The sequence below is a fragment of the Pongo abelii genome, chromosome 19, assembly GCF_028885655.2.
Source record: "Pongo abelii isolate AG06213 chromosome 19, NHGRI_mPonAbe1-v2.0_pri, whole genome shotgun sequence".
Taxonomy (NCBI): domain Eukaryota; kingdom Metazoa; phylum Chordata; class Mammalia; order Primates; family Hominidae; genus Pongo; species Pongo abelii.
In genome coordinates this window covers 24,436,143-24,453,044 of record NC_072004.2, presented here as the reverse complement: position 1 = coordinate 24,453,044, position 16,902 = coordinate 24,436,143, and the positions used below count along the sequence as shown (strand labels likewise).

The 16,902-nt window shown below is 45.5% G+C and overlaps 1 pseudogene; it reads left to right on the top strand.

Moving 5' to 3' along the window:
- The first annotated feature begins 10,079 nt into the window (after window positions 1-10,079).
- On the top strand, window positions 10,080-14,825 carry LOC129051276 (protein FAM182B-like; annotated as a pseudogene).
- The last annotated feature ends 2,077 nt before the right edge of the window (window positions 14,826-16,902 follow it).

Here is a 16,902-nt window from a genome sequence, read left to right as displayed (position 1 = left end):
TGGAAAATTCAGGCTAGCCTCTATCAAGCTTCTCCTTGTTCTATGTGTGAATAGCATGGGACAGAGGGAACAGCTTGAGCCAAGGCAGGATGGTGGGATGGGACAGATGGCCAGGGCTGCTGCACTGGGTGTGGTGGGGGAGGATTTGGCTGGAAATGCAGGTGGGACCAGACCATGAAGAGTCTCAAACACAGACCTGAGGACTCTGACCTTTATCCTGGGGGCGTCAGGAAACCATGTTATGTGAAGGAACAAGGCTGTTTCTCCCTCAGCACTAGTGCAAGCAAAGGCCAGGGAGGCCCTCAGTGGAAGCTTGCTGCTGGATTTGTTGATGTGCCTTTTCTCCTGCCTGCAGTAGGGTCAGAATGGCCTGGGGTACTGCACACTTCCTGCCAGGAATAGAAGGCCCCACAGCTATAGCACCTCTCTTCCCTTTAGTTCTTTGGAAAGATGAGCAAATTATTCAGCCTCTCTGAGCCTCAGTTTTCTCATCCATAAAATGAGGACAGTACACCAACCTCGCAGGTCACAAGGATGTTATGAAATCAGGTGAGCATAGCATAGCAGGTGTATTTTTGGGTCCTATTATTACATGTGAACCAAGTTGCCTTGTAGAAAAGGCACAGGCTCAGGGGACCTGTGTTTCAATCCCACTATGCCCCTGTAATGCCCAGCTCTCAGGGATGATGGAAAGATTAAATTCACGGAGATGATGCTTGTGCAGCATCTGATACCCAGCAGATGCCTAAGCACCTAACCTACCACCCACCTGAGCAAGCACAAGCAGTCCTGCTCCTCCTGCAAGCACTGGGGATGCTGCCAACCACCCACCTTAGAACACTGCTCCTCCTCCCTCTCTGCAGGGGGCATTTTATAGGCCTCAGTCACTGGGCTTGCTGTCCTCTCACCTGCCTCTCAGCACGGGGCTCAGAGCATGCATTCTTCACCTTTGCAAGAAGCTTCTCTATGCAACCCTGTCCGCAGGCTTGCTGAGTGCATTCAACTATTGTATTCTTTATAATCAGGACAGAGTTGGTCCCTACTGTGTAGATAAGGAAATGGAGACCTAGAAAGGGAAGGAAAGACCAACACTTTGAGCACCTTCAATGTGCCTGAGGCAATGTACCCATTAGCTCTGCTTCACAGTAGCCCAAGAGGGAGGTATTAGTCTTCCCCTGTGTAAATGTGGGTGTTGAGGCTCAGAGAAGGGCAGTGACTTGCCCAAGGTCACATAACAAGCAACCGTCAGTGGCTGAGGGCAAACCCAGGTCTTTCTGACTTCAGAGTGTGGGATTTAGAACAAACATTTGCAACGTGAGGTTGACAGATCCATCCCCCAGTGCTGTTCCAAGGACCAGATTGGGTCATAAGTGTGTGAGTACCTGACATGGTGCCCAAGGACCGGGAGTAGAAGCAGAATCCCATCCACCTCCACCTAATCATACAGAGAAAAGAGACAGGAGCCCAGGGAGGGCAGTGCTGTGCCCAAACTGTCAGCAAGCAGTAGGCAGAGCCCAGACCCCTGCTTTTCCGTGCCCATCCCTTCCCAGTTCATGGCAAGGCCACCTCTCCAGGGTCTTTCCCTCCCCTAGAGAGGAAACTCCCCAAGTTCCTCTGATCAGACAGGAGAGCGAATGAGAGCATAAAATTCCACCTCAGCACACACACCTGGAGCCTGAGGCTGAAAGCTGGATTCCCAGATTTTGACACTCAAGAAGGCACCTCCACACTCTTTCAGCATCTCCACCTGGGACCTTCATGAGCACCTTGCTTCCCTCCCAGGGGAGAGGGGGTGTCCCAGAGACACTGGGGCCCTTAGAAGGCACTATGTGTTGGCAGTGACTGCAGCAGCGTGGTGGGATTCCGGGTGGTGTAGGAAGAAGGGGAAGCAGATCATAGCACTCAGAATGGCCAGAGCTGAAGGCATCAGAGTCCCCTGCCCTTGCTCTGCAAACAAAAAAACCCACGGCACATTCCCCTCCCACTCCACACCTCCCATGGTCAGCAGTCAGCCCCAGAGGAGGAGCAACAAGGCCTCAGGGGGACGGCAACCACTGCTGGCAAGGCGTTGGTGTTCTCCTGTTGAACTGCACAGGTTGTCAGCATCAGACAAGGTCGCTCTGTGACCATGATGGGTCAAGACAAAGCAAGGTCACTTGGTAGCTATCATGGCTCAGCTCATGCAAAACATGCACAAAAATGACCTCACACCCCCTCCCCTGTGTCTATGTCATGACCACTACCTCCTTGTCAATTGCAGCATTAGCTTTGGTCTTGTCTTCCTTCCTTCTAGGTAAGATTGGGGAAGATGCCAGGTGATAGAATCCACCCTGCCTCTGACAGCATCCAATCTGGAGCAAAGGCTTCTTTCAACCCTCCCGCAAGCTCCCAATACAAGCCCAAATTCTGGAACAAGTCCTTTCCAACACCTCCTTCAGAGAAGCTCCCTGGCTCCAGCTAGTGCTTGCTCCCCTCCCTGCAGCAGGAAGCCCAGTTTGTGAGCTGCAGGTGTGCTCCAGGTGGCTGCTGGATGCAGAGTATTGACAGATGGATCCCATCGATACCCCCACTGCATAACCATGTAAGCATATCATCCCCCACTTGCACGTGAGGAAACAGAGGTCCACAGGGTGGAGAAGGGAAGACATATTTTGTCCTTCAAATGCGATACCAGTGAGATGTGAGAGGCAGCACCCCTAATAACTCAGCGAGGCAGTGGGCACACCAGGACCCTGCCAGGCAGATTGGGTGTGTGGTTGCCCCCATTGCATAGCATGGGCAGGAGTTCAGGAGACCACACAAGGGTCTCGCCACCTCTCCACTGGCCCGACCTCCCTGCAGACCCCCAGGACAGGGTTAGCATCTGCTTGCTGGCAGGCCTGGCCACCAGAGGTCTTTGCTTATGTCTAAGGTCCCTGTAGTTGTGGTTCACAGGATGGGGGCTGCTCCTGAGATTCAGCACCACACAGACACTGCACAGCACTGTGCCATGGTGGTGGGCACTCGCTTTCCAGATAGGGCCCATGTTGCCAGCAGACATGATGCATCATTTACCCTACCCTGAGTGCAATAGTTGGTTTTATAGAAAAAAACTTGGGCCAGGCGCGGTGGGTCACACCTGTAATCCCAGCACTTTAGGAGGCCAAGGCGGGCAGACCACAAGGTCAGGAGCTCAACACCAGCCTGGCTAATATAGTGAAACCTTGTCTCTATGAAAAATACAAAAATTAGCCAGATGTGGTGGTGGGCGCCTGTAGTCCCAGCTACTCAGGAGGCTGAGGCAGGAGAATCATTTGAACCCAGGAGGCAGAGGTTGCAGTGAGCCAAGATCATGCCACTACACTCCAGACTAGGCGACAGAGCAAGACTCCATCTCAAAAAAAAAAAGAAAGAAAGAAAGAAAAAAAAGGAAAGGAAAGAAAAGGAAAAGTATTTGTAGATGAATGAAGGTGACTCCTTTGAATATTGGAAATGATTTTATTTTAGCCATTGGTCTGGCACTCATTCTGATGGGGTGACTTGTGTCCCTGCCTTAGTAAGCAGAGCACAGGAGTGTGCTACACCTCCCCTCATCTGAAGATTCAGCCCATGAGCAGGAATGCCTGTCTTTGTGTCACACCAACAGAGAGGATGTGTCTGGTTTCACCATTCACTGCAGAGGCAGAAATTACCCAGAAAGAAGAGACAGTCTGTTCCCGGGAGTGTGTACTTTTGACCCAGCATGGGGGTCCTCTCCCTTCCTTGGCCAGGACACCCAACCTGAACACAAAGGCAGAGAACATGTGAAGGGCTCCCATTCCCTGGTGGTCCAGGGTACAAGCTCTGAGCCTGTGGTCCTGGTCACCACCCTTTTCTCCACAGCATGGCTGCCACCATCCTGGGCTGGGGCACAGAGGGACTTTGCAGAGATCAGCATAACAAAAGCATCACTGAGATGCTGCAATAGGAAACCGTGATACCTTCATGGACTGCCAAGGCAGCCTAATTTATTTGTTGCTGCACTCAGTGTCCCCAGACAGCTGTGTGGCTGTCACTGCCTCTGGTGTGTCCGTTTTACTTCTCTTCTCCTGCCTGAGCTTCTGCTCTGAACTCTGTCTCTAACTTATAAGAAATCAAGCTCACTGGATTCTGGGCTCTTCGGGGTCAAGGACTGTGTCAGTAGTTCATGTCTCTTTCTAGAGATCACAGCTTAGTATCTGGCACAGAGCAGATGCTCAGCCAATGCCAAATGATTCTTTTGCTGGAAAGCTGAATTTCATCCATAATCCTAGTAAGTGCAAATACATTCTGCCAGTGGGGTGTGTTTGTCCTCTGAAGGCGTTTCCCAGGCTTTGTGAATACATACAGGCCATTTAGAAATTTGAATGTCAAAGAGTAAAGGAGCTGAGAAAGTAAACATTGGAGAAGTGTGGGAGGGTGGTATTATTTGCAAGACATTACTTGGTCCTTGTGAGTTCTATACACACTCAATGAGCACCGATTCTGGGCCAGGCCAGACACCCAGCTGGACCCAGGAGATACTGAGGTGAGTAAAGCCAAAATGCCTCCCTTCAGCAGGAGGCAGGCAGTAACACCAAAGTGCTAAAGACACAAAACCCAGAGGCAGCAGAGGAGCAAGGACTACCTTGTTCCTGGACTGTGTGACCTCAGGGAGAGCTTTGAGAGGAGGACATCTGTGCAGGGCTTGGAAGGATGAACACAAATTTGCCGAGCAGAAAAGGGAGCCAAGGAAATCCCGGTGGAGAACAGCTTGGATGAGAGTGTGAGCCACGGGATTGAGGGGCACAGGCATGGAACTGGAGGAGCAGAAAGAATGAGGGAGGTCAGCAGAGGTCAGTCACAGAAGGTTTTGAATCCTGGTGAGGGAGCAGTGGGTGCTGCACAAGGGACATGGGCCTGGAGGAGACGCAGTTACCTCTGAGTGAAGATGGAGCATGCCATCCACTAGGGAACCACAAGACACAACAGAAATAAGAACCCTGAGAAGCCTGCACAAAGGATGAGAGGCCCAAGGGTAGCACTAAGAAGGTCCCTGTCAGAGGCCAGCTTTGAACGGAGACAGAAAAGACTCTTGAGGGTCTCAGCTGCTGCAAACCTCCTCAACAAATCATATTTTACCTTCAAATATTTGCTAAAGAATACTAACTATTGGAAGAGCAATGGTCTATTGATAATAATTATTCCCTCACTGTATATTTTTTACAATTCTCAAAATGCTCTCGGTCCAGTGTCTCATTGGAACCCCCATATAATCCCATTTTACAAATAGGGAAATGAGGCCCTGTGATGTCACACCGAGGTTTGCAGCAGTTCCAGGATAGAAAATAGGGAGCACTTTCATCTCAGCCCTGGGTATAAGTCTCAAATTTCCTTTTCTGGGAGGGGGTCCTTGAGGCCATCCAGCAGCCCATAGTCCAAGTCTTCTTCTTCCTTCGTGGGCTTCTCCATACCTGTGTTCAAAGCCTCCTTCTCCTCCTTTGTTCTCAGGTACCACTACCAGTTGTTGCACAGGGAGACCTCCTGCTGCTGCCCATCCTAGGGTGCATCCTCCAACATGGGTACATTGTGGTTCAGCCAGCACCTACACCACCTGCAGCCCAGGGCTCCTGTGGTGGGCCTGAGGTTCCTCCCTATCAAATGGAGATGTGCTGGGGTTGCTGCCTTTGCTGAAGCCCATGTCCAGGTCATCTTCGGGGTGGCCCAGGGTACAGGGCTCTGGGGACAGGCCAGAGGGCTGCAGGAGCAAAAACCAAGAGGATGAGGGGATCTCTGAGTCAGACCGCCTGGATTTGCATCCAAGAGAGTAGCTGCAAGGCCTGGGGAAGACTGGATCACCTCTCTGGGCATCAGTTTCCTCCCATGTAAAGTGGGAGGTATAACAGATTCACTCCTACAGTTGTCTCTGAGCTTTACAGCAAGTAATGTGTGCAAAGTACTTCGCACAATGCCTGGCACATGGTAGGTGATAATAAACAGGGTTACTATGATATCATCATCTGAGCTAGGTCACTCATGCACTTCTCCAATGCTTCAGGGTTCCCCTCCATCCCTCACAGGGTAGCAGCAAGTGAAAGGGCTGCCCCTGGCCTTGAGGAGCTCACATCTTCTCATTTCCCAGGGGTCTCCGTCCAGTGACCACACATGCCTGGCATGCAATAGGTGCCTCATCGACATCTGGTGAAAGAGTGGAAAGCAGGTCATTATCATGTATTGTTTGGCACAGAATCTGCAGTAGGTGACAGAAAAGTGAGTGACTGTAGTTGTGCCCAGCAGTTCCTGTCCCTGAATTTTCAGGGATCCAGAGGCCTTAGCAAGTCTAGTACCAGGGAGTGGGCACTGTGTGGTGGGGCAGGAGGCAGGTCCTGAGAAAGGCAGTGGGGTGAGGAGAGGAGCTCTGCCTTTGAGGTCTGGGAGATCCTCCACCACGACTTCACCAAAGGACCTGGGCAGGACATCCCTCCTCCCAGAATCTCTCTATGCTCTTCTGTATAATGGGGCCAGCCTGGAAGAGATACTTGCACAACCATGTTCAGAGCAGCATCATCCACAATAACCAAAAGGTGGAAGCAACCCAAGTGTCCATGGATGGACGAACGGATCAACAAAATGCTGTCTATGCATACAGTGGAATAGTGTTCAGCCTTGAAAAGGAAGGAGATTCTGATGCCTGCTGCATCAAGAATGAACCTTGAGGACATTAGGCTGAGCAAAATAAGCCAGACCAAAAAGATAAATGCTGTATTATTCCACTTTTCCAAGGCACCTAGAGTAGTCAAATCCATAGAGACAGACAGGAGAATGGTGGCTACCAGGTCCTGGGGAGTGTGGTGATTGGGGAGTTGTTTTTAAATGACTTACAGAATTGTAGTTTTACAAAATGAAAAGCATTCTGGAAAATGGTTGCACAACATTGTGAATGTATTTAGTGCCACTGAAATGTAAACTTAATCATAGTTAGACAGTAAATTTTAGTTTATTTTACCACAGTTTTTATAATGGGGTAGTTATGCCTGTCTTCTTGTGTTGCTGTAGGATTTCATGAGATAACATATAAGGAACCACCCAGCATGTTGCCTGGCACACAGTAACTGCTCAATAAATCACACCTGGATGTTATTGAAGATAAAGTTACCTGACTTCTCTGAGGCTTGCTCTCTTCAGCTGAAAATTCTCCCAAAATATATTAGATGAGACCCTACTGTATTATACTGGGTTCATAAATACCACTCCCCCTTTTCCCTTCCCACAGAGTGCAGTGAATAGAAGACACTTCTCTGCACCCCAAAAGCTCCATGCTGATTGCGAGAAGGAAATGCTGGATGGAGGGGTTCCTGGAACTACTGTGAGGGGTGAGCTTTCCCCAGATGTCTAGAAATGAGGCAGAGGCCCGACATCTTCCACCCCCACTAAGGTTGCCTTGCAGTTCCCAGCTGGCTCTGTACTTCCTAGAAACTGCCACTTTTCTGCCTCCATTACCTCATAGCCCAGTCAGCACCATTATCATCATCACCATGATCGCCATCACCATCCTTACAATCACCAACACTATCATCATTGCCATCACCATTCTTACCCTCACCATTCTCACCATCAACACCAGCATCTTCACCATAACTATCACTATCAATATCACCACCTTCACCATCACCATCCTCACCATAATAATTATTGTCACCCTCCCCATCCTCATAATCATAATCATTATCAACATTACCATCACTATCATCATCACTATCACCATTCTCACCATCATCATCCTCATCACCATCACCATTATCCTCACCATAACTATCGCTGTTATCATCACCACCTTCGCCATCACCATCCTTATCATCACCATCACAATCACCACCATCACCATTCTCACCATCACCATGTTCACCTTTACCATTCTCACCATCATCATCACCTTCATCATCCTCAACATAACTATCACTTCATTATCACCACCTCCACCTTCACCATCACCATCCTCACCATCATCATCACCACCATCACAGTGATCCTTGCTTCATGGAACCATGCATTCTGGGTAGGAGGGCTCCTGGGTCAGGGCATCTAACACATCTTGTAGGATAGAAACCCAGCCCCTCAGGGTCTCACAGTTGGTGAAGTAACTGATTCTTGTGAGGTCATGTTCCTCTGGGTGATGTGGGATGTCACAAGACCAATAAATATGGGCTGAAGCCCATCACATCACTTCTTGTTTTGTAAAATAAGCTCCATCATCAGTAGTAATTGTATGATAGCAGAGAATAAGAACTCAGCAAATGTAAATAATTTGATGCTATGAGAAGCATATGAAGCGGAGTCCATATTCCGATATGCATCTATTCCAGTGACGGCAATTCTTTACCACTTCCATGAAGGAAAGGAGAAAATATTATTACAACATTACCAGAAGTCTGTCCGGTCTAGGCAAGGCAGTTCCTCTTTCCAGGGTCTCAGCATTGCTCATTGTCGGCAGTCAGGGCACTCATCTGGGCAGTGGGCAGCACTGCTGCAGGGAAGTTAATGTTATTGGAAACATGTAGCATCTTCTCCTGCTACCATCGCCACATTGTCCATGAACCCACTGGGCAAACGATGAGGAATCTGGGAAAAGTTCTCATAACCAGAATATAATCATCCATATCAGGATGTCAGCATCCACCCAACACTACTGTCCAATCAACAGATGCTATAATCTCATCCAAATTTTCTCACTTGTGCCCTAAATACATTTTTTTTGAACTTCGTAATCCCGGATCCAATCCAGGATTTCCTATTGCATTAATTGTCATGTCTCTTAAGCTCCTTCAACTTCAAACAGTTCCTCTGTTTTGCCCTATTTTTCATAACCTTAAGAGTTTTAAAGAGCATAAGCATTTATGAAGGATGTGTTCACCTTTTTCCATCTGATGTGTTTCCACATCCAGACTTAGGTCATGTATCTTTCACAAGAAAACCACAGAAATACTGCTGTGGTCTTCCTAGGACATCACAGCAGGAGGCACATGATCAAGTTTGTGCCAGATTTCTCCACCACAAAGTCACCATTCTTCCAATTGTAATTGAGAAGTATTTCATATGAAGATATTAATTACACATACACATGAATGTATATTTATATGTAAAATATATACAAAATATTATTTCAATGTCTAACCAATATAAAAGTTATTAATTAGATATGTTTAATTTTATTTCCTACTAAGTCTTCAAAATCTAGTGTGTGTTTTACCCTGACAGCACATCTCAGTCCAGCCTCGCCACATTTCAAGTGCTCAATATTCACATGGCTGTGGCTACCATATTTGTCAGGGCAGCACTAAGCACTAAAGAACTTCTTCCTTGGAGAAGTTCTAAGCTTTCAAAATGTTTGGCAAATACATTTTATAAAATTCTTCAGAATCCATAAATAGGCAATTACACATTCAGTAAGCCATAGAATCCAACATGACATTAAAAATGAATCCCTCTACAAAAAAGAAGGTAGACAAAATTTTCTTCAGACCAAATGGACAAATCAATTATGATTACCTAACATGCCCATTATTATTTATTAACATCCTTCATTAATACCCCCAAACCCCATCAACAGGTAAATGAATAAATGCATTCAGGCCTATCTGAACAATGTCCCAATTCCTTACCATTCTTACTTCTTTTGCAAGCAGAAAAGACTCAGTATTAGCAAAGACTATTCAGATAGTTTGTTCTTATGCCAGTAGTTGTAATTTCCTGGAGGTCTATGTGATATCAATTATGTACTTCAATACCTCTCACAAGTACTTTTCCTGTTTGGCCATTTTCTGCAGTATATCCATGCTCCCATTTTCTCTATTCTTTTATTTCTATCCTAGACTTTTCTTTCATCCTATAATTCTTTATCCGAAAAATATTAATTTAAGGATAACATCACAAAATAGTGTATTTCTTCAGATGATACTTCAAATTGATACTTAATATACAGAAATGACTATCATGGACATAACCCACAACATGTGAAATGTATGGCTCATTCTACTGACATTATAAAGGAAATTTAATGACAACTGAATTTCTAGTCATTTTCCACCCAACCAGTTGCTTATAAAATGGCAAGGAATTGTAGGTATGTACACAGTGGCTATTTTTTGGATGGGTGTTCAGCAACTCTCCTCTTGAGAGCCCCCCTTTTCTTTGAGGACCATTTCAATGAGCACCAACTGGGCCTGACCCAACTTACCAGCCCCAGCCCTAGAGGTGATCATGATGCCCAGCTCTGGCAAAAGACTCTACCCTTGGATCATAGCAACTGTTTCAGTACTTTTTTTTTGGAATCATCAGGAAGGACTCTTGCTTTTTCTACCACTGTGGTCTGCAAGGACAAAGTAAAGTGGGTTATTTGTCGCACTATCTCTTGCTGCAGAGAGAGAAGAGAGTCATCTTCAGAAGGAAAAAATGAGGCTAAAACAAAAGGAAAAGTGTCGAGAGAAAGAAGGAGAACATTTCTTGACGATTTTATATAAGCCCCTGGGTCCAGCTATGCATGACAGCGACTTGGGTTAAAGCTCTGTCACTTATAGGACCATTGACTGAAATATAAAATAAAGTATTAAAAGCTTTGAACTTTTAGATGAAAATACAGAAAAAAAATCTTTGTAATATTCAATTAATCAAAAATGTCTTAGATGAAGCCCCAAAAACCAAATGCACAAGAACAATTAATAAATTGGACCCCATCAATATTCAGAGCATCTGCTGTTTGAAAGATAGTGTTATGAGAACAAAAAAGAAAACTCAAGGGGAAAATACTGGCAAGTCTCATATCTAATAAGGGATTTGAATCCAGAGTATATAAAGAAACTATTAAAATTTAATAATGAGAAAATAAGCAAAGAAAAAAACAAAAAAGGAAGAAGCAAAAAAAATGTGAACATACACTTTACCAAATATATACAGATGGCATGTAAGTACATAAAGAGATACTACATATTATTAGGCATTATGGAACCACAATAAAATACTATTGTACACACATGAAAATGTCTAAAATTTTAAAAGAAGGCCCATACAAAGTGTTGGCAAGAGTGTGGAATTCTTATATACTGCTGATAAAAGTATAAAATGGTACAACCATTTTGGCAAACATTTTGATGGTCTATTAAAACTAAACCTAAACCTATTAGCTATTACACTCCTAATATTTACTCAAAGTTATAAGAACTTATGTACATGAATGTTCATTGCAAATGTATTTGTGTAAGTCCCAAACTGGAAGCAATGCAAAAACCCACCAACAGGCAAACGGATATATAAGTTGTGACCAATCTGCACAATAGAATACTACTCAGTAATAAAATTAATGACCCATTGATGCCTGCAATATAGCTGAATCTCAAAATAATTATGTTGTGTGAAAGATGCCAGACCCCTCCAAAAAAGGGTCCATACTACACTTCATTTATATAAATGTCTAGACAAGGCAAACTCTTTTATAGTGACAGATTGGTGATTGCCAGGGAGAGTGGTAAGGTAGGAAGATACAGAAAGTTTGGGATTATAAAAGGGCAAGGGTAAACTTTTATGAATGCTGGATATGTTCATTATTTTTATTTTGGTAATGGATTTGCAAGTACATATAAAAAATAACACGCAATGGAAGTAGAAACAATATTTTTGTTTCTTTCTTAAAAAAGCACAATTTACTTACTAATGGGATGTGTGTGCCTGTTGGGCACACAGCACAACTTTTCAAATCTTAAAATCGGACTGGATCTCAACCACTGGACCTTATTCCTATTTCACACTGACTTTAGCACAATACTTCCTTTCATCGCAGTAATTAACAACACCCACCTTAAAGGTAAAGAAATGCACTTCTAACTACTTTTGAAACTATGAACTGCCTCAGGCTAGTAGTTCTTAAGGTCTCCAGCAAATGTTGCTTTGTTTCCCTCAAAAATATACAGCCTGGGCAACATGGCAAAACCCCATCTCTACTAAAATTACAAAACTTAGCCAGGCATGGTGGTGCTTGCCTGTTGTCCCAGCTACTCAGGGAGGCAGAGGCTGCAGTGAGCCTAGACCTTACCACTCCACTCCAGCCTGGGGGACAGAGTGAGACCCCCATCTCAAACATACACACACACATACACATACTCACACGCTATCCGCTGCTGCCCCTGTCAGTTAAACACAGCATCTCAGGGCACCTCAGCACACAGTGTGAGAGCCGTGGTCCTAAACACTTCAATTAAAAGTGAAACATCTCTGGCTGGATTTTTAGAATATTCACTTTTTAATATTTTATATTGTATTTAATTTTTATGTTTTAATTAATTTATCTGAATACAATAATCCAGACATTTGGAAGTAAAACAATGGAAAACATGCCTGCAAACACTAATCAGCACAAAGCTCACGTTGCTATGTTATTATTGACAGTTTAGACTTAAGCCAAGAAATATTGCTAAGATAAAAAAGATTTTATGATGTCAGTCACCAGAAAAGTATGCCAATTTTAAATATGTCTAAATATAAAATATCCCTTCGCATTATTTACTACAGAAACTGATATAACTAAAAGAAACATGGACTAATCTACAATATAGATTTTAACATACCTTTCAATTACCGATGGAACCAACAGAAAAAAATCCATAAGAGAAAGGGAGATTTGATGAACACAATGAACAAACTTGACATAAACTGACATATACAGAACGGGACACTCAACGACTACTGGATACACATCCTTTTCCAGTGCACGTATCATATTTACCAACATAGATTATATGTTGGAATTTAAAGGGACTCATCAGTCATGGGATTTTGCCTAAACTTATCTGGCCTTCAACAGGGTTCAAATACAGTTAAATTCTTATTTCATCTAAAGAGTCCTATCCTTTTTTTTGGAAATTTTACCTCAACAATCTAAATTTGCATAACAACTGAACCCAGCCCTTGGAACTCGAAGTTTATCCTAGCCAAAGGCAGATTAAACTAAGTAATAATGTCCTTCAAATTGTTGTCCGCTGCTCCAGTAACGGAGTATAGCTCCAAGAAGCTAACAGACTGTTTGTCCTTCATAGTATACATTCTGTGTTACATCAAAACACGGTATAAAGCCTTGAAATCAGCAGCAGAGAGAAAATGAGATCAACAGCCATCTAGCTGTGAGCTCACTACTTCGTAATTAAGCTTTTAGCTGACTCCTTTACTTGATTCCTAACTGCTTATTTCTGGCAGGGTAGCACTAATCCCTGACCAAGCTGACCTTTTAAGAAGTGAGCAGAATGAAAAGGCTCTACCACCAGTGATCAGTTTAACAAGCTGCAACACTGGTCAATGGCTGCAATTCTAGTCACTGGCTGCAACTCTAGTCACTGGCTGCAACTCATATTGTGGGTTTTAAGAGCTCAGAATTAACATGGAAATACTATTGACTCCAAAAGAAACCCAGAAATCTCTGGGAATCCAGCAAAGATAGAAATGGTCCTCTCAATAGTCACCACTCACACTTTGCTTTGTTTTGGTAACTATTTTATTACATACGGAGAATATCAAAAAATATGCCTTTTCCTCATTGTTAATGCTAACCCTAAAATGGTAAGGCTCTTGCAAGTTGAAACCCCCAGGCTCTCACTGGCCCTTCAACAGAAGGCAGTGAAGTCACCTGCAAGAGTGATGACCCAAAAGCTTCCAGGCTGGACCAGTTGGGACTCAGTTCTTTCAGTTCCCAAATTCACAGTTCTCTTGGGATATGGTTATTTATGGAGCTCCTGAAGATGAGAAATTCCACCCAGGAAATTCTGTTTATAAAAATTACTCACATCTAATTATCTCAGGAGACATTAACACAGCAATGTTGAAAATTTTCCATTAATTGTTAATCCATGGAGAAAAACTGGACAATTATTTATTAATATATGGAAAGCTTCATATAATACAAATTATACTACCACATGTGATTCAACTTCTATTCATTAATGCCAGAGAAGGTAATAATTACGAATTGCCAGTGGTTAAAAAAAAATAAATCATTCATCATTGGAGAAGTGCAGAAGGTTTAAAAGAGATAAGAATTAGTTTTTGGCTTTGGAGCGTTTTATGCTTTCCAAAAGGTTTTGCTCTTTTTTTGCTCATGGCTTTCTCTCTCTCTCTTTCTTTCTGATTTTAGTTTCTTTTGATTTCTCCTGCTTAGAAATGGTGAGAGAACTTTGGATGTGGAACGTGGAGTAGGAGGAACACGAAGTGGGGTTCTGCACTTGGGGTGGTCAGCACTGCGGATGCCCAGCAAAGGCACTGCCTGGTCCACCTCCCGGAGGGGTCTCTGCGCCCCAGTCGGCATCGCAGCTGATGGCGAAACTTTTGGTGTGGCAGAAGAGTGTCCACAAACTTTGGAAGGTATCCGCTGCATCCTCCATGGCCGTGTATGCCTGCCGAGGGCGATCTTTTCGGGGAGCGGAAAGTCTCGTTCATGGGCCAGGGCTGGCTGGTTGGAGCCACTTGCGCGGCGCAGACCTGGCGGAGGTTCAGGCGGCCCTGGTGTCGCAAGCTGCTGTGAGTGATGCCTCCTTGGGGCCGAAGGGGTCCCAGGAAGGCTGCAGACCAGGGCTGACCAGCAGGCAGCATGGTGGCCGCGATGGAAGGTGACGGGGTTCGCAGCGCCATGGGGCCCAGCAGACCCCGAACCCGGGCATCCCGCATCGCCAGCTGCACCTCGGGGAGGCCTGGCGCTGGTGACGCGGCGGCCACTGCGCGAGGCCCACGACCCAGTCCCAGAGGCCAGCCCATCGTCAGCTAACATCAGGAACCCTGGGCCAGCTGAGGCTCGGGCCCCAGGGGCAAGACAAAGGGCAGAGGCTCCGCAGGCGGGGCCGAGAGCCGGCAGCGCACGCCTGGCTCCACCGCCGCGGAGCTCGCAGGGCACAGCAGGCACCGGGCAGCGACCAGGGCTTCCAGAGGAGGCTGTGCACCCCCGCAAAGGCTCCTGCCCGGCGTCCAGCCTATCCGCGGGGACTCCACGTGCACCCCCTCCTCATTGTCCTTGTCTAGGGCCTAGGCAAGTTCCTCGCTCCCATGGCGCGACTCCGGGGGCGCAGGAGCCTAGGCTGAGCAGGTGGAGTAGGGTGAGCACCCAAGAACCCAACGAGAGTGGCGCCCCAGGGCGGCACAGGAGGCCGCATTTAACGTGTCAATCATCTCAAAGATTTTATGACATCTTTTTTTGACATCTTATAATATCTGTAATGTTTATTATATCTTGTGATATAATTATTAACACCACTTCATTGTGATTACTATGATTATTTTTATGCCAACACATCTTCAATTATTAATATTCCCAGTTGCTAAAGAAACATGTAAACGACTAGTTTTGAAAGCCTTACTTCTGCCAATGGAAGCACATTCCAGCATGTCGCCAACGCAATCCACTTTCCACCACTTTCACAAAAAATGTTACTGCACAATTATACTATCCTACCCTTATATACTTTGTGTGTGTGTACTTGTATGTATGTACATTATATATGTAATATATATATATATATATAAAGTATGCCAGAGATGAACAAGTATTAGAAAATTAAATGCACACAGGTCATGTCAGTGCTATGCATAATGTGGTGTACTAAGTATTGCTGTTCAACAGTGTGGAATCTAGGCTGGAACAAGACTTCTAGTCTTAAGCAATTCTTTCTAGGTTCAGTCTCTGGAAATAATGCTCTGTATCAAATGTGTGAGAAAATTAATGGGTTCTAAAGACTATTCTATGTCAACTATAACATTTCATTTGGGGATTTCTGTCCCTTATAATATCTACCTCATTTTGGATGGATTCCTTGAGGCCTGGTTTATTTTTCTTTTCCTTTCTACACATCGGTGCTTAGAGTGATGAATGGAGTTGTATTTTGAATAAAATAGCTAAGCATCCTTTTGTGAGCAAGGAGCATGATGGTACTTAGACCTACCATTTCTCGTTAAGGTGGTTACGGTTACGGTGGGGCTGGTGTGTTTACCTGGAGCCTGAATGTCCACTGGGACATGATACTCACTGGGATTTTTTTGTGTCAACCTGGCCTCTGATGTCTACCTGGGGATTGGGTATCCACCTAAGGCCTGATGTTTACCTGGAGCCAGATGTGCACCTGAGGCCTGATGTCTATCTGTGGCCTTATGTTCACCTGGGGACTGATGCGCACCTGAAGCATAGGTTTTCACCTGGGGCCTGATATCCACCTGTAGTGTGGGTGTCAACCTTGGGGCTGATGTTCAGCTGGCATCCACTGTCTACCTGGGGCCTGGTGTAAACATGGGGCCTGGGCATCCACCTGAGACTTGATGTTTAATATGGCCCAGAGTTCTTTTGGGGCCTGTTGTACCCTGGAGCCTGGGCGTACACCTGGAGTCTGGTGTCCCAGCTGGACACCTGGGTCTCAGGTGATCTTCAGGCCCTAGGTGAAAACTCCAGGCTCTAAGTGGACAACCAGGCCCCAGGCTGATGTTTACTGGGGCCAGATGTCTACCAGGCCCCAGGTGAAAACTCCAGGCTCCAAGTGGACAACATGACCCCAGGTTCCAGGTAGACACTGGAATCCAAATCAACACCAGGCCCCAGATGGACACTCAGGCCTGTGGTGGACATCAGACTCCAGAAGGTCATCTGGCTCGAGGTGGATATCAAGCCCCAGGTGGATACCTAGTCCCCATGTGGATATCAGGCCCCACTTTGACACCAGTTCCTGGGTGGATACCTAGGCCTCAGGTGGATATCCAGTTTCTAGCTAAGCATCAGGCTCCAGGTGGACCCAGGCCCTAGCTGACTGGGGACTAGTGTTCATATGGGACCACGTGTCCATCTGGGCCCTAGGTGTCAACTTGTAGCCTGATGTCAACCTGGGAGCTGGTGTTCACCAGAGGACTAAAGTCCTC